This window comes from Choloepus didactylus, chromosome 1 (genome assembly GCF_015220235.1).
Source record: "Choloepus didactylus isolate mChoDid1 chromosome 1, mChoDid1.pri, whole genome shotgun sequence".
Classification (NCBI taxonomy): Eukaryota; Metazoa; Chordata; class Mammalia; order Pilosa; family Megalonychidae; genus Choloepus; species Choloepus didactylus.
The window spans coordinates 201,642,570-201,666,689 of NC_051307.1; the positions used below are offsets into that span (position 1 = coordinate 201,642,570).

At 40.7% G+C, this 24,120-nt stretch overlaps 1 protein-coding gene across 3 annotated transcripts in view; it reads right to left on the reverse strand.

Moving 5' to 3' along the window:
- The window catches only part of IP6K2 (inositol hexakisphosphate kinase 2), a 53,053-nt gene extending 29,792 nt beyond the window's left edge, over nucleotides 1–23,261 (reverse strand). For 2 of the 3 annotated variants that reach the window (XM_037850468.1, XM_037850447.1), the window contains exon 1: nucleotides 23,170–23,261. The gene's annotated coding sequence lies outside the window, so the exon portion shown is untranslated. Of the gene's footprint in view, nucleotides 1–21,546; nucleotides 22,016–23,169 lie in introns of those variants that run through there. The other variant, XM_037850453.1, reaches the window with a different exon arrangement.
- Between the last annotated feature and the right edge of the window lie 859 nt (nucleotides 23,262–24,120).

The following is a 24,120-nucleotide window of genomic DNA, read 5'->3' on the forward strand; positions in this document are numbered from 1 at the left end:
GTTTCTCTGTTGGTAGGGTTCCCCTTAGTATCTGAAGTGGGACAAGTCTTTTATTAGCAAAATTTCTCAGCATTTGTTTGTCTGTGAAAAATTTAAGCTCTCCCTCAAATTTGAAGGAGAGTTTTGCTGGATAAAGTATTCTTGGTTGGAAATTTTTCTCTCTCAGAATTTTAAATATGGCTTGCCACTGCCTTCTCGCCTCCATGGTGGCCGCTGAGTAGTCACTACTTAGTCTTATGTTGTTTCCTTTGTATGTGGTGAATTGCTTTTCTCTTGCTGCTTTCAGAACTTGCTCCTTCTCTTCGGTATCTGACAGTCTGATCAGAATATGTCTTGGAGTGGGTTTATTTGGATTTATTCTATTTGGAGTTCGCTGGGCATTTATGCTTTGTGTATTTATACTGTGTAGGTTTGGGACGTTTTCCCCAACAATTTCTTTGACTACTCTTTCTAGACCTTTACCCTTCTCTTCCCCTTCTAGGACACCAATGAGTCTTAAATTTGGATGTTTTATTTTATCTAGCGTATCCCTGAGATCCATTTCCATTTTTCCCCCATTCTTTCATTTTCTGTTCTGTGGTCCTCAAGGATGCTGAGTCATTGTTCAACTTCCTCTAATCTTGTATTATGAGTATCCAGTGTCTTTTTAATTTGGCCAACAGTTTCTTTTATTTCCATAAGATCTTCTATTTTTTTTAGTGACTCTTGCAATTTCTTCTTTATGCTCTTCTAGGGTCTTGTTTATGTCGTTTATATCCTGTGCCATGCTATTCTTCATGTCCTTTATATCCTGTGCTATGATCTCGTTGTTTGACTTTAGTTCTTTGATTAATTGCCCCAAGTACTGTGTCTCTTCTGATCTTCTGATTTGGGTGTTTGGGTTTGGAGTCTCCGTATCGTCTGGTTTTATCATAATGCTTTAAGATTTTCTGTTGTTTTTGGCCTCTTGGCATTTGCTTTACTTTGATAGGGTTATTTCAGGGTCTATAAAATACCAATCTCTAATTTGTCAGATCTACAGCTTGGTGGCATACACTTTCTCTAACTAACCAGCAGATAGCGTCCACGAGTCAACTGTTCCCCTCAAGTCAGTTCTCTCCATTTTTGTCTTTGTGGTGTGTGGGGGTCTGACTCTTGTGGGGTTCAACTGGTGCACCAAGTTTCGGTGTGTTGCTGGTGCTGTCCGCCCTGAATGAGAGGTGTGTGTCTGAGTGGTTAGGGTGGCAGGGAAGCTTTAATAATCAAACCTCCCAGGTGCTCCTGGAGATTTAAGGCTGTTGCAAGAGTCCAAGCCTTCCCCTCAGTCCCGCCACAGATGGTCTCTGCTGCTGACCCACAAGTCCCTGGCACTGGCGTAGGGTCCCTGGGATTTCCAAGCAGGTCCCCCTTCTCAGCCATGCTCTTCCAGGACCCCTGCCGAGGGAAGGCTGTGCCACGTCACAAGTGCGTGCTGGCCCGCAAGGGAAGTCCCGGGCCGCCGGACCGTGTACAGGCATTCCCAGCCTGCTGTAAAGATGGTTGAATGGGGCATGTTAATTTCCCCCTCTTCGCACAGCTCCACCTTCCCAGCTCCGGGACAATTAGCTGTGGGTGCCCTAAAGGCCACTGTCCATGGCCGATATCATGGCATGTGCATGGTGCTACAGGAAACACTCCCCGTCACACTGCGACCTTTGGTGTGGCTCTGGGCTATGGGTCCAGCCCCGGGCAGGAGCGTCCCCAGCCCGCTGGAGAGATGGTTGCAAGGGGCGCGGTTTCTTTCTCCTTTTGGCTCCCCTCTGTCCTCCTGGCCCCGAGACAATCAGCAGCAGGTATGGGAAGGGCTATCCTCCATGCCAGACACCAAGGCGTTGGGACAGCCCGCTCCTGCCGTGCTTCACTGCGCAGTTCTCACCGTTGTATCCACAGTCAGTCTCAGTTTTGTTTTTTTTTTTTTTAAAGAACTAGTTCGTCTCCAAACGCCAACCCACGGTTTCCCCACACCGCAGCACAGCTGCCGGACTTACAGCCAGCTCACTCACTCGTTTCAGAATGCAGACCCCCAGTTTCACCAAACGCATGGTTCCTGTGGATTTAGCAGACCTTGTGCAGCTGGCGCATTGCTGGAACTGGTGATCTGGGTCACTTTCTGGCTTTTATCTACAGAAAGAAACAGAGGTGTTTTCTTGCCCTGTCTTACCTAGCCACCATCTTGGGTTCTCTAGACCCTTTAAGTTAAAGAAGCAAAATACAAAACTGAAAATCTATACTGTCACAATTGTATGTATGTCTAAAGATCCACAGAGAAAAAGATGGACAAAAAGTACCAGCCATTCACAGGGTCATAGCTGCCTGCCTCCTTCCAAGGCCCTGAAATCACTGCGTAAGAAACCGTGAAGGCTCTGAAGTCTCATAACTTACGTGTGAAAGAAATTTGATAAAGGTTTCCCAAATCTGACAACAAACTTAATTTACACAACATACATAAGTTGTAAAACTGAAAGACATTTGTCTAAGTCATCAATAATAGAGAGCAGACAGAGATCAATCACCCTTAGAGGAGTGTCTGGGTGATCCTTCTAGAGAAAATTATGAAATTGTTGTCAGGGAAAATGAAGACCAAAAATAGAAAAAGTATTGCAGTTGTGGTATTTGTTTACTTTTAAAAATGCATCCTTTTGTGATTCCTTTTTGTGAATTAAACATTCACTTCCTAAACTGAGTCTGCACACAATCATAGGCCATTTCATAAAAGAAGCTGAACCGTCAACTCCCCAGAGTCGCACATCACTCCCTGCCCATGAAAAACGAGGAACAAGCCATGGTACAGCCCACAGAACCCAAGTTTAAAGCACATTTAAAATGGGTATCAGAAAGCTGGCAGGCTTGGAGTTAGACAAGCTCAAGACAAATGTTACTGCAGTCTCGGCAATAACAATAAATTTGTGTAGACAAAGGATCTCAATCAGACTGGGGCAGACGAGAATCTGAGTAAGGAGGAGGGTTACAGTGAAAATATACATCCAATGTTAATCTTATATTTGTAAAACAAAATAATCCATTACTCTTAAATAGCAAACATTAAGGGGGTATGCAAGATTTTTGCATTCCCCAAGAAAGCTTAGAAGAGCTCACACACAGCCCACTGGGAACCTCATTTTTGAGTGTGAAGCTGTGGTTGAGAAATCCCACTGGCACTGGAGCAGCACAAATTAAAAGAAAACACAGGGCTCAAAGCAAGGAACCATGGTGGGTGGAGTCCTCTAATAGGAAGGGTTAAGGTACAGCAGGGTGGCTCAAGGATCTTGGGGCACAGCACCCTGGGGACAGCCTCGGCAAGGCAGCAGCAGCCCACAAACTCAGACTTTAAAAAAACACAAGGAGTGGGCACATTCTTCCAAACTAAATATAGAAACACCAACACTAGAGCTTCCTGGTCTCTAAAACATCTGATTTCATTGAAACAAAAGTTTTACTCTTCCTGAGGCTTCAGATTGGACATCAAACTTCTAAAACATGTACAATGTCCCAAGCAAGAGAAGATGGAGAAATCAATGCTAAATGATCTCCCATTTTGATCAATTATGAATTTCAGTTAAGTACATTCACAAGAAGAGTTAAGAAAAACCAATGGTGCAAAGAAAGCTTTGAGTTCTCCAAGACGGAAAGCAGGCAGAAGGATCCTGGGCTGATTATGGATGCACAGAGGGGCTTGTGACAGCAGATACTAGGGCTCTGACCCTAGGTCCCAGGGTTTCAAGAAAACCCAAAATGTTTCTTCTTCAGTCCAGAGTGGGATGAGACAAAAAATAAAAAATAAAACAAAACAAAACTTCTGATCACCTCACAGAGCAGCCAGAAATGAAACGGGAGAATATAGGTGAAGGGCCCAACGCAGTGAGGGTTCCATGAACAACAGCTGTAGCTGGTACCATTTTTAATTTTTGTGGGTATGGCACTGTTAAGTGCTGACCACATCACTTCGGCAATAACTACATTTCACTAACATTTAAAATGAAGGCATGACTTTTGTGTTGTGACCACATGTTTATTTTCCCACCTGTTCTGACCTGGAGATCACATTTAGGAGCTATCTCTCTACCATTTTGGCCTGAACTAAGTGCATCTTAAAAGCATGAAAAACAAAAACTCTCTCTTGTTAATAGAATGTTAACTTTTGGTCACCATATACTGATATGCTAGGACAGTCAACAGGAGAGGTGTTATCCACTTGCCTTCTGTAGTTTAATTCTTATAAGACCGAACTGGCATAACTTCAATTAGAAGAGAACCCTATTAGTGAAAACTTACATTCAAAAAAAAAAAAAAAACAACAACTAAAATCTTGAAAACAACTGGAAAAAATATCTGAAAATAGAAACCTGAACGCAAGGTGCACCTAGCAGGATGTGGGCCAGGGTCCAGGGATAAGAAATTTGCTGAATTAGTAGAACCATCCTCCAACTGCCCATGTGGAAAATGGCAATCTGCTGTGGTCTCTGTGGCCACAGAGCAACCACCTGCAGAGCGTACCCCCACAAATGACAGCAGGGCCAGCTGGGCAGCATTGACCTGCTTCCTCTCTCCATCCCTGGAGCTGGGCAATGGTGGGACTGGCTCCAAGTGGGAGCCATGTGTCTTAGTTCCCAGGCTCTGATTTAATGCCTCTTAACATGGTGCGATGAGAGGAGTTTCACCACATGCCAGGGTGAGAGGATTTTCAGAAAGATTGCTGAGCCAGTGGAAAAAGGGATAAAATGGGGATGGGAGGATCCTAGAAGCAAAGAGCAGACAGAAGGATCCCATTGCAGTAGTCTGAGCATGAGGCAACAGCATGACTGTGATGATATAGCCCATATATTTAGAAAAGAACCTCACTGATAACGCTAAATCCACTCTGTTAAAACTAAAAACCTTTACAATTTGTAAGTGGACATATGCAGAATTATTCTTTGTACTTTTTTTCCTATATTTATCATTTAGCTGAAAGATTAAAAATTACAAGGCAACAAAAACCACAGGAACAAAAGTGGAAAGTATTGCCCAAAGGCTGAGTGGACCCAGGAAACACAGAGTCGTCAACTAGACTTAAGGCACAGGTGGCCTTCCCACCTTGGCCACTATTGGGGATTGAATCATGCCCTCTACAAAACGCATGTTCAGGTCCCAAACCTCGGTCTATGGAAGGAAAGCCATTTGTAAACAGAATCTTTAAAGATGTTATTAGTTAAGATATGCCCAAACTGATGGAGGTTAGGCCTTAATCCAATATGGCTGAAGTCCCTACAGGTCAAGGAAACTGGACACAGAAGAAGCCATGAGGAGCAAGAAGCTGAAAGGCAAAAGGACCTGGAAGAGAGAGGAGAAGATGCTGCCATGTGCACTGCCATGTGATAGAAAAGCCAAGGACAAGGACCAAGGACTGCCAGCACCCAGTCCCCAAAATGCCACAGACTTTGGGGAGAAGGCATCACCCTGCTGACACCTCAATTTTGGACATCTCCTAGACTCAAAATTGTGAGTCAATAAATTCCTATTGTTTAACTCAACCTATTGTATAGTACTTGTTTTAGCAGCTAAGAAAATTAAATACCCATCATCTTCCCCTTTAAAAATAAAATGGATCCCATTTGTTGCTGATGTTCTCATAAGCATTGAGGACTGACGATTTAGTATGCTGAGCCCTCTATCTTGAGGCTTGCCCTCATGAAGCTCGTTGTTGCAAAGGAGAAACTAAACTTGCTTATAACTGTGCCTAAAAGTCTCCCCCAGAATGCCTCTTTGTTGCTCAGATGTGGCCCTCTCTCTAGCGGAGTCAACTCTGCAGGTGAACTCACTGCCCTCCCCTCTATGTGGGACCTGACTCCCAGGGGTGTAAATCTCCCTGGCAACACAGGATATGACTCCCGGGAATGAACCTGAACCCAGCATAATGAGATTGAGAACATCTTCTTGACCAAAAGGGGGAAGTGGAATGAAACAAAATAAAGTTTCAATGGCTGAGAGATTTCAAATCGAGTCAAGGTCACTCTGGTGGACATTCTTATGCAATGTAGGCATATCCCTTTCTAGGTTTTAGTGAACTGAACAGCCAGAAGTAAATACCTGAAACTATCAGACTCCAACCCAGTGGCCTTGAGTCTCAAAGATGATTGTATAACTATGTAGTTTACAAGGGGTGACAGTGTGATGGCGAAAACCTTGTGGATCACACTCCTTTTACCCAGTGTATGGATGGATGAGTAGAAAAATGGGGATAGGAACTAAATGAAGAATGGGGTGGGATGGGAGGATGATTCAGGTACTCTTTTTTACTTTTGTTTTTTATTCTTCCTTTTATTCTTTATGGTGTAAAGAAAATGTTCAAAAATGAATTGGGGTGATGAATGCATAGCAATATGATAGTACTGTGAACAGCTGATTGTACACCATGAATGACTGTATGGTATGTGAATATATCTCAATAAAACTGAATTTTAAGAAAATGGATCCCAAAAGAACAGTGGTAATGGCTCCTATTAAAGGTCAGCAAGAAGAATTAAACACACACACAAATAGTAAATAACTGACAAGAATAAAAACAAACAAAGAATAATAACTGACAAGAATGGAAAAAAAAAACAAAAAAACACAAAGGACATCCTGTGTTCATTTACTGGAAGACAAATTCTGCCCAAAGTGACTTACAGATACAACTCAACCCCAATCAAAATTCCAACAGCCTTCTTTGCAAGATGAAAAGCCAATCATCAAATTTACATGGAAAGGTAAGGGGCCCCAAATAGCCAAAACCATCTTGAAAAAGAAGAAAGTTGGAAGACTAATACTTCCTGATTTTAAAACTTATTACAAAGCTACAGTGTGGTACTGGCACAAGGACATACATATAAACCAATGCAGTAGAATTGAGAGTTTGGAAATAAATCTTGACTTCTATGGCCAACTGATTTTTCACAAGGGTGCCAATTCCACTCAATGGAGACAGAATAGTCTCTTTAACAAAAGGAGCTGGGAAAACTAGATATCCACATGCAAAAGAATTAAAGTGGATCCCTACCTAACACCATATACAAAAATTAATCAAAACGGATCAAAGACCTAAATATAAGAATTAAAACAATAAACCTAGAAGATAACGTAGGGGAACAGATTCAGGACCATGTATTAGACAATGGTTTTTTAAACTTCACACCAAAGCATGAGCAACAAAAGGAAAAAACAGATAAATAGGACTTCATCCAATTAAAAACTTTTGTGCATCAAAGGACATTGTCAAGAAAGTGAAAGTACAACCTACAGAATGGGACAAAATATCTGGAAACCACATATCTGATAAAGGTTTAATATCCAGAAAATATAAAGAATTCCTACAATTCAACAACAACAAGACAAACAACACAATTAAAAAATGGGAAAAGGGCTTCAGTAGACATTTCTCCAAAGAAGATAAACAAATCTCCAAAAAGCACCTGAAAAGATGCTTAACATCATTAGCCATTAGGTAATTGCAAATTAAAACTACAATGAAATACCACTTTGTACCCACTAGGATGACTATTATTTAAAAAACTGAAAATAACAAGCATTGGTGAGGATGGAAGAAATAGGAACCCTTGTACATTGTCAGTAAGAATGTAAAAAGGTGCAGCCACTGTGGAAAAGAGTTTGGGGGTTCCTCTGAAAGTTAAGTATAGAATTATCATATGGTATGACAATCCTATTTCTAGGCATATACCAAAGAATTGAAAGCAGGGATTCGAACAGATATTTGCTCAACAATGTTCACAGTGACATTATTCACAGTAGCCAAGAGGTGGAAGCAACCCAAGTGCCTATCCAGAGATAATGAATAAACAAAATGTAGTATATACACAGAATGGGATATTATTCAGTCATAAAAAGGAATGAAGTTCTGATACATGCAACAACATGGATGAACCTTGAAAACATGTAGAGTGAAATAAAATAAACCAGACACAAAAGGACAAATATTCTATGATCTCACTTATATTAAGTAATTAGAATATACAAATTCATAGTCAGAAATTATAATATGGGTTACAGAGGGGCAGGGGTAGGAGTAGGGAAAGGAGACTTAATGCTTACTTGGCACAGAGTTTGTTTGCGGTGTTGGAAAAGTTTTGGTAAAAGACGGTATTTATGGTAGCACAACATTGTGAACCTAATGAAAACCACTGAATTGTATACTTGAAAGTGGTTAATATGGAAAATTTTAGGTTGTATATACGTTAACACAATAAAATTTTTAAAGACCTATAGAACTGTACAACACAGAGTGAACCCTGATGCAAACTATGGACTCTAGTTAATAATATAATTCTAATACTGATTCAGATTATAACAAATGTACTACACTAATGCAAAATGTTAATGATAGGGAAAACTGTGGGGGGGGGGTAAATATGGGAACTCTTGAATTTTCTGCATGATTTTTCTGTAAGTCTACAACTGCCCTAAAAAATAAAGTCTTCAAAAAAAGTAATAAAGAATAGAAATTAATGATATAGAGAACAGAAAAACCATATAGAAAAAAATCAACAAAACCAAAAGCTGGTTCTATAAAAAGATCAACAAAACTGGTCAGCAAGACTGACCAAGAAAAAACAGAGACAAGATTCAAATTACTAAATCCAGGAATGAAAGAGGAGACCCTGTCACCAACCTTACAGAATAAAAATAATTATAAAAAAATACTATGTATATCTATATGCCAACAAATACAGTAATTTAGATGAAATAGAATAATTCCTAGAAAGACACTGACTTAAGAAGAAATAGAAAAAACAGAATAGACTTATAACAAGTAAAGAGATTGAGCTGGTAAGCAAAAAAACACACAAAAAAGCCCAGACCTAGATGGCTTCACTAGTGAATTTTATTGAGCATTCAAAGAATTAATACCAATTCTTCCAAAGTCTTACAAAAAGCAGAAGAGGAAAAAACCTTTCTAACTCATTTTAGGAGGCCAGTATTGTCCTGATAGCAAAACTAGTCAAAGACATCGTAAGAAAACTACAGATCAATATCCCTCCATGAACTGGTGTTGATGTTGTCACAAACATTGGGACTGGCGGTTTGATGTGCTGAGCCCTCGAGCATGGAACTTGCCCTTATGAAGCCCATAACCACAAAGGAGAGTCTAAACTTGTATGTAATGGTGCCTAAGAGTCTCCCCTGAGTACCTCTTTGTTGCTCAGATGTGGCCCTCTCTCTCTCTAACTGAGCCATCTCAACAGGCGAACTCGCTGCCCTCCCTGCTACATGGGACCCGACTCCCAGGGGTGTAAATCTCCCTGGCAACACAGAGTATGACTCCTGGGGATGAATGTGGACCCGGCATCGTGGGACTGAGAGTATCTTCTTGACCAAAAGGGGGATGCAAAATGAGACGAAATAGTTTCACTGGCTGAGAGATTCCAAATGGAGTCAAGAGGTCACTCTGGTGGACATTCTTATGCACTATATAGATAACACCTCTTAGGCTTTAATGTATTGGAACAGCTAGAAGTAAATACCTGAAACTACCAAACTCCAACCCAGCAGTCTGGACTTCTGAAGACAATTATATAATAATGTAGATTACAAGGGGTGACAGTGTGATTGTGAAGACCTTGTGGATCACACCCCCTTTATCTAGTGTATGGATGAGTGGAGGAATGGGGATAAAAACTAAAGGACAAATGGGGTGGGATGGGGGGGATGATTTGGGTGTTCTTTTTTCACTTTTATTTTTTATTCTTGTTCTGGTTCTTTCTGATGTAAGGAAAATGTTCAGAGATAGATTGTGGTGATGAACACATAACTATGTTATCATACTGTGGACAGTGGATTGTATATCATGGATGATTGTATGGTGTGTGAATGTATTTCAATAAAACTGAATTTAATAAAAAAAAAAAAAGTAAAAAAAAAAAATATATATATATATCCCTCCATGAACAGAGATGCAAAAATCCAAGACAGTGTGGTCCTGGCTTAAGGATAGACAAGTAGCTCAATGGAAAGCTCACGTTTATGATCAACTGATATTTGAAAAGAGTATCAAGTCAATATTATAGGGAAAGAATAATTCGCCTTTTCAACAAATGGTGCTGGGACAATACCAATGAAAGAAGCCAGTCACAAAAGACCATGTATTCAATGATTCCATTTATATGAAGTGTTGAGAATAGGCAAATCTATAGAGATAAAAAGTAAATTAGTGGTTGCTTAGGGCTGGAGGGCATAAAGGAGTGAGGTAAGTTAGAGCTAAAGGATAAGGAGTTTCTTTCTGAGGTGATGAAATGTTCTCTAGTTGACTGTGGTGATGGTTGCATAAATCTGTAAATATATTAAAAACCAATGAATTGTAAACTTTAAATGGGTAAAAATGGTATGTGAATTATAGTTCAATAAAGGTGTTAAAACAAAATACAAAGACAAATAACCTAATTAAAAAATATTGGAACCGAACAGACATTTTTCCAAAATGATAAACTGGCCAATAAGCAAAGGAAAAGAAGCTCAACATCATCAGTTGTCTGTGAAATGTAAATCAAATCCACAAGAGGTTCTATTTCAAACTCACTTGAATGGCTAGAATAAAAAAGATAATAAGTGTTAAGAGAATGTGGAGAAATTAGAACCCTCATACCCTTTCGGTGGGGATGTGAAATAGTGCAGCTGCTTTGGAAAAGTCTTCTGGCACTTCCTCAAATGATTAGTGATAGAATTACCATATGACCCTGCAATTCCACTCCTGGACATATACCCCAAAGAAATGAAAACATGTCCCCACTAAAGCTTGTATATGTTCATATCAACATTATTCGTAATAGCAAAAAAGTGGAAACAATCCAAATGTCCATCAACTGATGGATAAATAAATGAGGTATATCTATACAATGGAATATTATTCAGCAGTAAAAAAGAAAGGAATTTCTGATCCACGCTATAACATGAATGAACTTGAAACGTCATACTAACTGAAAGAAGCCAGTCACAAAAGACTACATATTATGTGTTTCTATTTATATGAAATGTCCAGAATACGCAAATCTATAGAGACAAAAAGTGGTTCCCTAGGACTTGGACAGGGGGTACAGGAATTTATCGCTAATGGCTACAGGATGTTCTGGGGTGGTGAAAATCCTAAAATTCTAAAATTTTGTGGTGATGGTTGCATAACTGTGCATATATTAAAAATCACTGGACTTAACATGGGCATAATAATTGTAAAAGTCCCTAGATTGTAAGCTCTTACAGCAGTTAACTCTATCCCTGAATTGTAATGCCTATCTCTAAACTTTGAGATGCTGATCCCCTAGAGTATAACCTGATTGGTCTTTGGAACAATGCATATCTCTGAGACACCTGAAACTCAGAGCTAGAGCTTGGCAGATATGAATGTCAGTATTAGTGCATACAGCCACTGTCAAAAAAAAAAAAAAAAAAAAAAAAAAGCTGAAAAAGAGCCCAGACTTCAACTAGTGATATGAATGAAGCAGGTCTGGTTAAGACCAGGGCAACTCCCCCCTACGTGGGATCAGACACCCAGGGAAGTGAATCTCCCTGGCAACGTGGAATATGACTCCCAGGGAGGAATGTAGACCTGGCACCGTGGGACGGAGAACATCTTCTTGACCAAAAGGGGGATGTGAAAGGAAATGAAATAAGCTTCAGTGGCAGAGAGATTCCAAAAGGAGCCGAGAGGTCACTCTGGTGGGCACTCTTATGCACACTTTAGACAACCCTTTTTAGGTTCTAAAGAATTGAGGTAGCTGGTGGTGGATACCTGAAACTATCAAACTACAACCCAGAACCCATGAATCTCGAAGACAGTTGTATAAAAATGTAGCTTATGAGGGGTGACAATGGGATTGGGAAAGCCATAAGGACCAAACACCACTTTGTCTAGTTTATGGATGGATGTGTAGAAAAGTAGGGGAAGGAAACAAACAGACAAAGGTACCCAGTGTTCTTTTTTACTTCAATTGCTCTTTTTCACTCTAATTATTATTCTTGTTATTTTTGTGTGTGTGCTAATGAAGGTGTCAGGGATTGATTTAGGTGATGAATGTACAACTATGTAATGGTACTGTAAACAATCGAAAGTACAATTTGTTTTGTATGACTGCGTGGTATGTGAATATATCTCAATAAAATGATGATTAAAAAAAAAAAAAAAAAAAAAAGACCAGGGCAAGCCAAGCCAAAGGGTAAAGGTTGAAACTGATTGTGTTTTAAAACTTCAACTTCCATATGATACCAAGGGAAGAGATATCTATTTGGTACAGGATCTAAATTTTCTAAACAGTACAACTCTACAGTCGATTTGTCCAAACACCACAATTGTATGGAACTTTGAATAGGAAGTGAGATACGGTAGGTTAGTATAGGCTGGAGTGAAATAGTGACACATCCCAGAGTAATTTGGGCAGATAATAAAAAATATATTTACAGCCTCCCCCTCCCCAGCCCCGAGAATCTGGGGGAAGGTGTGGATGTGTTGGACATCCTCACCTGGACTGGTGTTGATGTTGTCAGAAACATTGGGACTGGCGGTTTGATGTGCTGAGCCCTCGATCATGGGACTTGCCCTCATGAAGCTCGTTACTGCAAAGGAGAGTCTAAACTTGCATGTAGTTGTGCCTAAGAGTCTCCCCCTGAGTACCTCTTTGTTGCTCAGATGTGGCCCTCTCTCTCTCTAACTGAGCCATCTCAACAGGTGAACTCGCTGCCCTCCCCCCTACGTGGGACCCGACTCCCAGGGGTGTAAATCTCCCTGGCAATGAAGAATATGACTCCCGAGGATGAATGTGGACCCGGCATCGAGGGACTGAGAGTATCTTCTTGACCAAAAGGGGGAAGAGAAATGAGACGAAATAGTTTCAGTGGCTGAGAGATTTCAAATGGAGTCGAGAGGTCACTCTGGTGGACATTCTTATGCACTATATAGATAACACCTCTTAGGTTTTAATGTATTGGAATAGCTAGAAGTAAATACCTGAAACTACCAACCCAGCAGTCTGGACTCCTGAAGACAATTATATAATAATGTAGATTACAAGGGGTGACAGTGTGATTGTGAAGACCTTGTGGATCATACCCCCTTTATCTAGTGTATGGATGAGTGGAGGAATGGGGATAAAAACTAAAAGACAAATGGGGTGGGATGGGGGGATGTTTTGGGTGTTCTTTTTTCACTTTTATTTTTTATTCTTGTTCTGGTTCTTTCTGATGTAAGGAAAATGTTCAGAGACAGATGGTGGTGATGAACACGTAACTATGTTATCATACTGTGGACAGTGGATTGTGTACCATGGATGATTGTATGGTGTGCGAATGTATTTCAATAAAACTGAATTTAATAAAAAAAGGAAAAGAAGGGCTCAGCTGGTACAGAAAAGCACGTCACTCCAGGTTGACTCAGCCACTAGGAGTGGCTCATCACGTGCACAAAGCAAAGCTCTGACCTCACTAGATAATACAAGTCTTCCTTTGAAATGCATTCCTATAACAATTATTTCATTTATTTATTGAAACTTTCTGCTCAGCATTATCTCCATGGGAAGACAGAGTGAGGGAATTTGCTACACTGAGGGACTTGGGCAGAATTGGTTTGGGTCACACCCATTGCAGAAGTCTAGTAAGCAGAAAGTTTTTAGTGAAGGATACCTCAGGTCAAGACTTAGAAACCAGGAGAGCCAGCTTATTTAGCACAAGGAAAATGACAGTCCAAATGTCTCACAGCAATTACAGAAAGAACTTCTAAAATGTATTAAAGAATATAGGCATTATTATTATTGATATAGCAATGGTACGCTCATGGTATAGTGTCTCTTACTTTTGCACATAATTAAAAATGAGTTACTACCTGCCAATTCCCATGTGAAGTAAATGCAATACATTGTAACATCATATATAAGTTTGAAGGATATATTTTAAGAAGATTGTGTGGAGTGGATGCCTTGCTTATTTTTATTTTCAAGAACATATGGTATTTATTTATGATCTTAACAAATTAAAAACAATCATGGAAAAGTGTTTAGAACCAACCCAGCATATTTCAAAGGCCTTTTATAAAATCAAAGGAAAAGGAAAGAAAAATAGCCAGTCATCATCAGCTACTCATTTCTTTTCCGTCTTTGACATTTTGTAAGCCAGACTTTCTAAGCAAAGAGCAACTAAAAACTCCTGGGGCTACAGTACACGGAAAATTCTTATGTCCACCCTCATCTTGCTGACCAGTTGAGGATATCTTCCTCATATAAATGCCTGTTAGGAAATTCTCAACTTGAATTGCCGTCTTTCAAATTCTAAAGGTGGAGAAAGAAAGGATAAATCTTGGAGGACCAGGTAAAAACTGTTAAATACACAGGAGGGAGTTTTGCCTTTGACATTAGAAAAGAGGAATGATGCTTCTCACAGATAATAAAGAAATAGAAATAGTAAGGCTGTGTTTTCTGAAAATAAAGAAGAAACATCCAAACCAATAAATCGGAGTGATTGAATGCCAGCTTGTCCACGCATATAATAATTTCTGCTGCCCCTTGGGAACTTTTGGTGGGGGTGGGAAAAATCCTCTCCCTAAAACTTGACCTCTCTTCAGTAATACAGTCTCAAGTTTCATTCTACATTGGAAAGGGTAAGAGGGGACAAGTTCTACGCAGGTAGGCAGGCCAGGTGCATCAAGTAGGTGCATCATTTGCTTAGAAATTAAGTCTGTTTTCATGGTCCCTCCATTCAGTACAGGTATTGGAATCAGTCCTGAACCCAGCTAGGATTCTTCTTAGTGTGTGTATATGGTTGGTTCCTGACTCTACTGGACTCTTGTATATATTTCTTTATGGTGTCTTCTGCTCTTCACAAATAAGATGCCAAATTGAAACAGGGAAAAATCTGAACAAAGGAACTCTCCTAGGAACATGACAAGCCATTATCTGCTTAGTCCATACCACATAAACCAGTTCTTAACTGGAAAATCTCACCTGTTGGGAACACTTTGTTTCACGAAGGGCTTTTAGGCTTCCATTCCAGTACAATAGTTGGAAAATGGTCATCAGCTGCTACAAAACCCAAACACCTGTCACTGATCTTGAAAGCAGAAAACCGGAAATATGAAAGTCTCTCAATGAGAGCTGAGTAGGGTGTAACTCTGATATTCAAAGTATCATAAAAACAGAATGCACTTTATTGTCAGAATATTCCAGGACTTTTCAAAGACCAGAGTCCCCAGGCTTTTGTAGCATTCTTCCTTCCCTCTCCTGTTGTACCCATACTTGCACAATAAAATGACAAACTGACAAATATTTTTTAAAATAAAAACTATATATGCTCTAACAATTCTACACCCAAAAGTTGCCTTTAATTATACCAGCATATGTGAGAAATAATGTATAAGCAAAATATTTCTTATCACTTTTAAAATTGCCCGACATTGGGAAAACTTAAATATTCATTTTTAGGGCAATGAGTAAATAAAATGTAACACATCCACAATACAGAATACTCCGTGGCACATCATCTCTATGAACACTCTCCAGGTTCTGATGTAAACAATCTCTATGATGTGTTGTTAAACAAAACAAAACAAAATAAAAAAAACAAAACAAACAAAAAAGCATAGCTAAGAGATTTCAAATAGAGTTGAGAAGTCATTCTGGAGGTTACTCTTATGCAAGCATCAGCCAGATATAAATTGCTACAGTATGCCAAGTCCCAACCAACAGTATTCCTGAAAACCCTAAAGAAAAGACTCTACAAAAGTTTTACTTATTAATATTATTCTCCAGAAACTTAAAACCTCCAGATTGTTCCTATGCCAGATAAACCCTGAAACTTAGAGGTACCAGTGTCTCCCAGAACATCAACCAGTTGCATTTCCCTACCCATAATGTCAACACCCCTTTTCAACACAAAGAAGTTACAATGGTCATTGTCCAAATATCCCTAAAGATTAAGAGAATGATCAAATGAGAGGGAGGAGTTGTAACAGAGAAGTTAGGATTCAACAAATGATTATGATCACTGAATCACTATATAGATATTTCTTTTTAACTTCTAGTGTATTAGAATAGCCAGAAGGAAATACCTGCAATTGTGGAACTGTAGCCCATATTATACTTTGAAATTTGCTCTATAACTACTTGTTAAACTGTATTTTGAAATTATCACTTTTCTGTATATATGTCATATTCCACAATAAAATATGTTAAAAAAAAAAATCACTGGACTGTATGGTATGTGATGGGCTGAGCCCTCTACCACAGGACTTGCCCTTGGGAAGACCTGCTGCAAAGGAGAGGCAAGGCCTCCCTATAACTGTGCCTAACAGCCTCCTCCCCAATGCCTCTTTGTTGCTCAGATGTGACCCCCTCTTTCTAGCTAAGCCAACTTGGCAGGTGAAATCACTGCCCTCCCCTCTACATGGGATCTGACACCCAGGGGAGTGAATCTCCCTGGCAACATGGAATATGACTCCTGGGGAGGAATCTAGACCCAGCATCGTGGGATGGAGAACATCTCAACCAAAAGCGGGATGTGAAAGGAAATGAAATAAGCTTCAGTGGCAGAGAGATTCCAAAAGGAGCCGAGAGGTCACTCTGGTGGGCACTCTTACGCACAATATAGACAACCTTTCTTAGGTTTTAATGAATTGGGGCAGCTGGCGGTAGATACCTGAAACTATCAAACTACTACCCAGAACCCATGAATCTTGAAGACAATTGTATAAAAATGTAGCTTATGAGGGGTGACAATGTGATTGGGAAAGCCATAGGGACCACACACATCCGTTTGTCTAGTTTATGGATGGATGAGTAGAAAAATGGGGAAAGAAAAAAAGAAAAAAGGCATCTAGTGTTCTTTTTTACTTTAATTGTTCTTTTTCACTTTAATTTTTATTCTTATTTTTGTGTGTGTGGTAATGAAAATGTCAAAAATTAATTTTGGTGATGAATGCACAACTATATAATGGTACTGTAAACAACTGAATGTACGCTTTGTTTCGTATGACTGCATGGTATGTGAATATATCTCAATAAAAATGAATTTTAAAAAATCACTGGACTGTATGGTATGTGAATTATAACTCAATGAAGTTGTTACAGAAAAAAAATCAACATAGTAAAAGGGTTATATTACAGAATTCACCAACCAGCTCGTGGGAAGGGTCCAGTGACAGTATCACAGCTCTATCACTCTAAGGTAAGGATGATGCACTCAAGAAAGCACCAGATACCTCCAAATGTGGCGGTGGAACAGCAAAGATGCATGCAGGTTAAGTTGGAATAAAACTAATTCATGACTTTTTCTTAGCTTCTTTAATCAGACTTTGTGGCTTAAGTGTTGGGGAGTTTTTGTTTTTATTTTCTCAAGGTTTCCCAGTCCCATTCAGAAAGCAGCTCTTGGCTGTCTTGAATTTTTCAACTCTAAGCAGCCTAAATAACAAAACATGAATGAAGGTCAAACCTTCCTGTGAGTTTCTGAGAAAACTGGAAGCCTGCTCTCAACATACCAGTACTGGGTGTATTGGATTTAGTATTTAACCGAGGCCTGCCAGAAGGATGACACAGGTCCCGGCATAAGAGGATTTTTCCTTTATCACATAACTATAAAACTCTGTTGTTTGGCTTAGGTCATGGAAGCAAACATTAATTTCTAATAAAATTGTGTGATACTGCAAAAACAAACAAAAAACCCCTAATTCATGAAACGTGGAAAAAAGCATAATTTCTAAGGAATACGTTATTTTAGATAATATTTAAATACAGTCAATCCTCATTATTCCCAGATTCTGTTTTTGAAAATTTGCCTATATGCTTAAATTTATTTGTAACCTCAAATTCAGTACTTGTGGCTCTGTAGTGGCCATTTGTATTCATGCACAAAGTGGGGAAAAATTTGAGTCACTCCATGCACAAGTTCCCAGATGAGGTAGAACAAGGTGACACTCTGCCTTCTCATTTCAGCTCACATATTTTTCATGGTATCTTCAGTGCCACGTTTTTCACATTTTTGTGCTTTCATGTGTGTTTTGTATGTGTTATTTCACTGTTTAAAATGGCCCCCAAACATAGTGCTGAAGTCCTGTGTAGTGTTATCTGCAAGCAGGCAGAAGAAGAAAATACACGAATCAACTATATATATTAAATAAAGCATCTTTAAACAGAAACACTTAAAGTTATGTAGAGACTGGCTGATGAAAGCATTGTCAACAGAGCCTCTCAGGAACCTAATCCTGTAATTCCCATAGGGGCCAATTCAGTGTATGCAGTGATTTTATAGAATATAACCACGATGGATAACAATAATTGACTGTTTGTATGTGCAATTAAAAATAATAAAGATTATGAGAAATCTGACTTTCCTCTACATCCCTTTAATTTATACACTTGAGTTGTAGCAAAAAATTTTTAAAAATCTTCTCCCTGGGAAACAGGGGACTGCCTTATATTTGGACATAAATGGTGCTTTACCTATGCCCAGTGCCTCCCCAGTACCTATGCCCAGTAAGGTATAGAATAGGTTCATAGGTGGAAACAAGATAAAATACCTAGCCTACTGCCTGGTTCACATGCTAAGCAGTCCCCAAATGTGAGCTGTCCTCCTGAGTCCGCTGTTACTCAGTTCTTCCAAGGAATTCAACAGGAGATAGAGATCAGAGAGTAGATTTGACAGTGTAAGGTGGGTCCCAGGGATGAGAGCATATGAGGCTTGTTCTTACAGAAGGAGGATAAGGAAAAGGAGCTTCAATGCCAGGCAGAGGAAGGAAGTACCAAGGGACATGCTGCTCAACCCTTAAAAACTGTGATTTTTTTTTAACTACTTATGTGATAAAATGGCCACCATTATTAATTTGAGATCTCTTCAATCCTCCAGATTTTCTTCCATTCATTTCCTAATCTTTATATAAATAGGATTGGGCTGTACATGATGTTTTGTCATTTTCCCACAAAACTATTTATCTTGGATGTCTTTCCACGTATCTATACATGATTCCTTTTAAAGGCTGCATAATATTCACACATAATCATAATGTATTTACCAACTTCTCCAACTGACAGTCACCTGTGCTATTTGTCCTGCACACCTGCGGAAGTGTTCCTGAAAGAACAATTCCTGGAACTGGAACTGATGGGAAAGAGTGTATATATATTAAAAAGGCACACCATGCTCACTTTGATGTATGTAAGCCATTGCAGGTTCTGGAACAGGGTGGTGATGTTTTATGTTAGGAAAGTTAACCAGGCAGAGAGAGAATAGAAAATATGGCTTCATGGAGGCCCTACAGGACTGCTGTAGTGACCTGGGTGGAGGGACAGCACCAGTAGGAACCAGCATTTATTGGGAGCCTTCTATGCCTGATTACTTGATTTAAGGAGCAAATGAACAGACAAGCACCTAACTCTTCATTAGGTGAAAAAGGGAGTTCCAAGATAAGACAATTTTTAAAACTGAAGAAAAACTGTGAATGCTGTAGAAAGCTATCAAGCTTCTTGTTGGTTTCATGCCATAGAAATGTTTCAGGTAACTTAGCTGGCTCATGAATTTATAATACTGGTTATTTGAAGATGACAAAAACAAAGATGGAAGGGAAGAAGGCAACACTGCCCTCACTGCCCTGTGCCTGGGAGTTTTCTAGAGGAAGATGATTATACTGGGTGGGGACGTGTGCTCTTTGACAGTCAGTCCTCAGGTCCCAGAGCCAAGGAACCAGGGCTACTGCCTCCAGATGCCTGTTTCATCTGGAATGACCTCTTTATCGTCAACTCCCCCCACTCACTGGCATGCCTGGCAGGATGTGGGGCTTCCTGACTCCTCCACTGCATCCACTGAAACTGGTGTCTTGCCCAGCCCAATGGGGGTACTCAGCCCACACAATGGAATTAAAGAAGGAAAGGGGGGAGGGCAGAGAAGTAGGACTTGGTAGATGTCTACATATAGTACACTGTTTTTAACCTTTGGCTGAGAGGGGCACTGACCCCCTGGAGAATCTGAGACAGCTAAGGACCTCTCCTGAACATCCCTACAGAACTTTGCATACAATGGGGGAGAGGCAGTCATGGACTCTATCTTCAGAACCAAGTACACAGAATCAAATTAAAGGGACAAGTCAGATATTGGGCCTTCACAAGTCACAAAAAAAGTGTTTTGTTCATGAAGTCAGGAACAGCTGAGAGGAAGAGAGAACGAGTTGAGCTGTAGACAGAAGATGGTCAGGCACTCGAGAAATGTTCAGCAGACAGCTGGAAGCAGTGGGACTGGGAGCAGTGGAACTGGAACCTGGGTGAATAGAAACTGAAAACAGACTTGGGAATTACCAATAAAGGGAAGACAAAAGACACCCAAGAATAATGTCAAAGAAAGAAAGAAGAGTACGGGGTTAAGGAAGGCCTCTATATGAACTACTTATGAGCAGAGGATACACAGAAGGAGGCCTGGAAAGAGAGATAGAGGTAGAATATCTACATCTTCCCAGAGGTCAAGGGTAAGAACCTCTTCCTAGTTCCATGTGGCACATCCAGGGCTCAGATACTTTGGACCACATGACACTGAGGGAGGAAAGTCTCTCAGAGTGTGGCCCTTTAAGTCCCTGAAAACCCTCAGAGTTCACAATTTGGTGCTCCCATCTGACTAAGACTTGGCAGTTCCTTCACAACATCATCACTTAAAGGACAAATAACCCAGGAGAGATCCCTTCAAACTTGGCCACCAGAATCAAAAGTTCTCAAGCACAGGGAGTAACCAGCAAAACGAAGCAGACGGGAAACTCTACAGGACGAACAACAGTTGCTTCAACAAATAAAAAAGTAGAAAACAGAGTGAGCAAGGGCATATACTAATAGAGATACAAGTGTCACTTCAATCAAATGCAATGTACACAACTTTATCTGGATCCTGATTTGGAAAACCAACTATTAAAAAAAAAATTATGATGAGACAATCAGGGACATTTGAAAATGACTGGATATTTGATGAAATTAAGGAATTATCACTGTTTTGTAGACAGGAAAATGGTAATGCAGATACTGTGTCTAGTTCCTTGTCTTTTAAAGATATACACTGAAATATTTACGGATAAAACCAAATTTCTGGAACATGCTTCAAAAAATAATCCAACTTTTTTGTTCTTGTTTTTTAAAGGCGGGAGTAGAAGGTAGAGGAAACGAGACTGGCCAGGAGTTAGTAACTGCTGAAGCTGGTGACAGCGACAGACCCAAACCAACTGAGCATCATCTTGGAAAACTTATCTTTTCCTTCAAATTCTGAGATGGACTCTAAATTTCAATTTTGGGGAAAAGTACTTTTCCTTGCCACCAAAATATACCGCAAAGCACTACTACTACTATAACATGTTACTTTTATTATATTTGCATATAGGCAAAATAGAATTTCCATTAAAAACAAAAACATTCCATAAAATGTAATCACATGAATCATCTGCTTACTTTTCTAACACAAAATGAGTTCGATTTGTCTTCTAAGATAAAATAACTTCACTTAAAGGGAAAAATTCTTCCCCAGTGCATCCTCTTTATGAGCCAAACAATGGAAAATTTTCACCTCAACAAGCTGGCCTCAGGGAGGCTCATGCTCATCCCGGTTGCCTGGATACCGGTGACATCTCCGGTGCTTACAGAAGGCTCTAGCACCCCTCTGCAAGGAGACTGGCTGAGGTTCATCAGTCAGCGGTTGCTCCTTCCTCGCACATTCCACTGCTCAGACAGACATAGGGCTGGTGTGTACAGTGTACCTGTCTGTCACCTATGAAGCCCCAAAGCACAAAAGAAGTCTATCACATCTGCTAAACTGGTCTCTACAATTACATCAATTCTAATCCTAGTTCTCATTCACTTGATTTCTATGGAATTCTACTTTAAAACCACAAAGGAGGTAAACCAATTGGCATGAGAGTTAACAGTTCAACTAGCGTTTTCTCCAAAGAAAAAGTTACCAAGCAATCCCCTGGCTTACTATGTCAAATAATGATAAAGTATTCATTTTGCTCAGTTTCTCATTCTGTCACTAAAGTTAAAAAACATTAACATCCGAAAATTTTCTTTAAATACTTAACACCTGGTTACAAGACACAATTACACAGAAGCCCACAGCAACAACCTTTGTAAATAAGCATCTCAGATCACCTAAAATGTTAGCTGTCATTATGCTAAAAATGCAAATGCAGCAAATATTATAAATATTTAAACTCATCAAAATTACTGTAATCATGGCTCATTTAAAAAAATCATAAAACTGGTGATCTGCAACACTTTTGTTACTGTTTTTCAAAAGTTTCAATACTTTCTCTTAAAACTTTATTCTCCCAAATGATTTCATTTTTTCATGTTCTATGTACCAAAACGTTTTATTTCAGGAAGTGACTCGTTCCGTTTCCCCTGATATTTAAGAGCACTAGATTTTACTGGTTTCTACATTTTATTTTCACAACACTGACTCATTTTCTGCTAGCGCAGCTTTCTCATGAGACCGAATAAAATATTACATCGAAATAAATTAGGATGCAAAAGACAAAAGCAGCCTGTAATCAGATGTGAAGGAAATTAAAGTTCCAACAACGGTAAAAATAGCAGTACAAAAAGAAGGGACGCTCTGATCCATTTTAAGACATCCTTTCGACAATAAGGTTAGGTGTGCGGATACCCCACCAAACACCAGCTGACTGTCCCAACTGGCATTCAACACCCAAAATGGCTGCACACCTGCCGGTCTCAGGTAACAGCGCCTGAGGAGCTGGGCGGACTTCACCACCTAAACAACCACCGAGACGCTCCTCTCATTAACCTGGGAGATCGTGGCTGCCAATGACCTGGGGAAGGCTCCCCAATGATCCAGGAGATCTTGCTCCCCAAAGACCAGGAGAGACCTCTTCAATGACCGGGGATGATCCAGTCCCCCAAAACCGAAAAGACCACTCCCAATAACCCAAGAAGATTCTGTGCCCCAAAACCAAGGAAAATCACTTCTCCCCAGTGACCTGAAGAAATACTGCGCCTTCCAAATGACCAGAGAAATCCGACCCCACAAAGACCGGGGGAGACCCCCTTTCCAAAATGACCTGGGGAGATCCCCAATGCCCAGAGACCCCACCGCACCAAAGGCCCGGAAAGATCTTCCCCCAAACCCCCCCGGACAGCAAGTTCAGTCAGCCCGTAAGGCGGGCGTTACCTGCGGCCCTGGCCCGGTCCCGCGGCGCTTCCGTCCTATTGTTTCTCTCTCACCAAGATGGCGGCGGCTGAGCCGGGCCCCGCCCCCCGCGCCTCGCTCCCAGTGCCCCTCTCTATTGGCTCGCACCCGGAACCGCGCTCGCGGACTGGTTGGTCCGAAAGCCGCTGTTGCTAGGGTGCCGAGATTCACTACGGCGGCTTCCGGATAGGGCGGGGTCGGGGGCGGGGCAGTGGGGAGAGGAGGAGCCACCCCTCACCCTCACCCCCCCCACACACTGTATAGTGCCCCCGGGACCCGGTAAGGGAAGACAGGAGGTGAGATGGGTGGGTGGGTGTACTGCGGGATGCCTGGGGGCCAATGGCCCAACCAACCAACCTTCTCGGTTTGCCTGGGAATAAGGGGTTTCACAGGATGCTGGACTTTTAGTGCTAACATCGAGACAGTTCTGGGCAAACTGGAACAGGTGGTCACCGTAGCAGATGTATGAATGCATGTGGATGGGCAAGAACATAGAAGAGTGGTTGTAGACGGGTAGACAAAGGAGTGGTTATACGGACGAGTGAACAGATGACTGAAGAGAAATGGATGGACAGAGTTACTATAGATGAGTGGACAGAGGAGTGGCTGTAGACTCCTCAGTGAACAGGTGGATGGCCCAGTGTTCCACGGGGTCCCACCAAGCTCCAAACCACGTGGCTTGAATGAAGCGCATTTGACATGGGCTCTGTGCTTGCCAGAAGGGCTACCACCTGAGTAAATGTCATTGTGACTGGGAGAGGCAAAGGAGGAGTGCCACGTTGAGTGGGTAGAGCCTCCTACCTGATCTCCACTTTCTCTGCAAAGGAGGCCAGGGTTGTAGCCCTGAGTGTTGGGGGTTTCCAGAGGTGTGGATTCACTCGTGCACTCATTCATTCAACAAATATTTATTGAACACTTACACTCTGTGCTGGA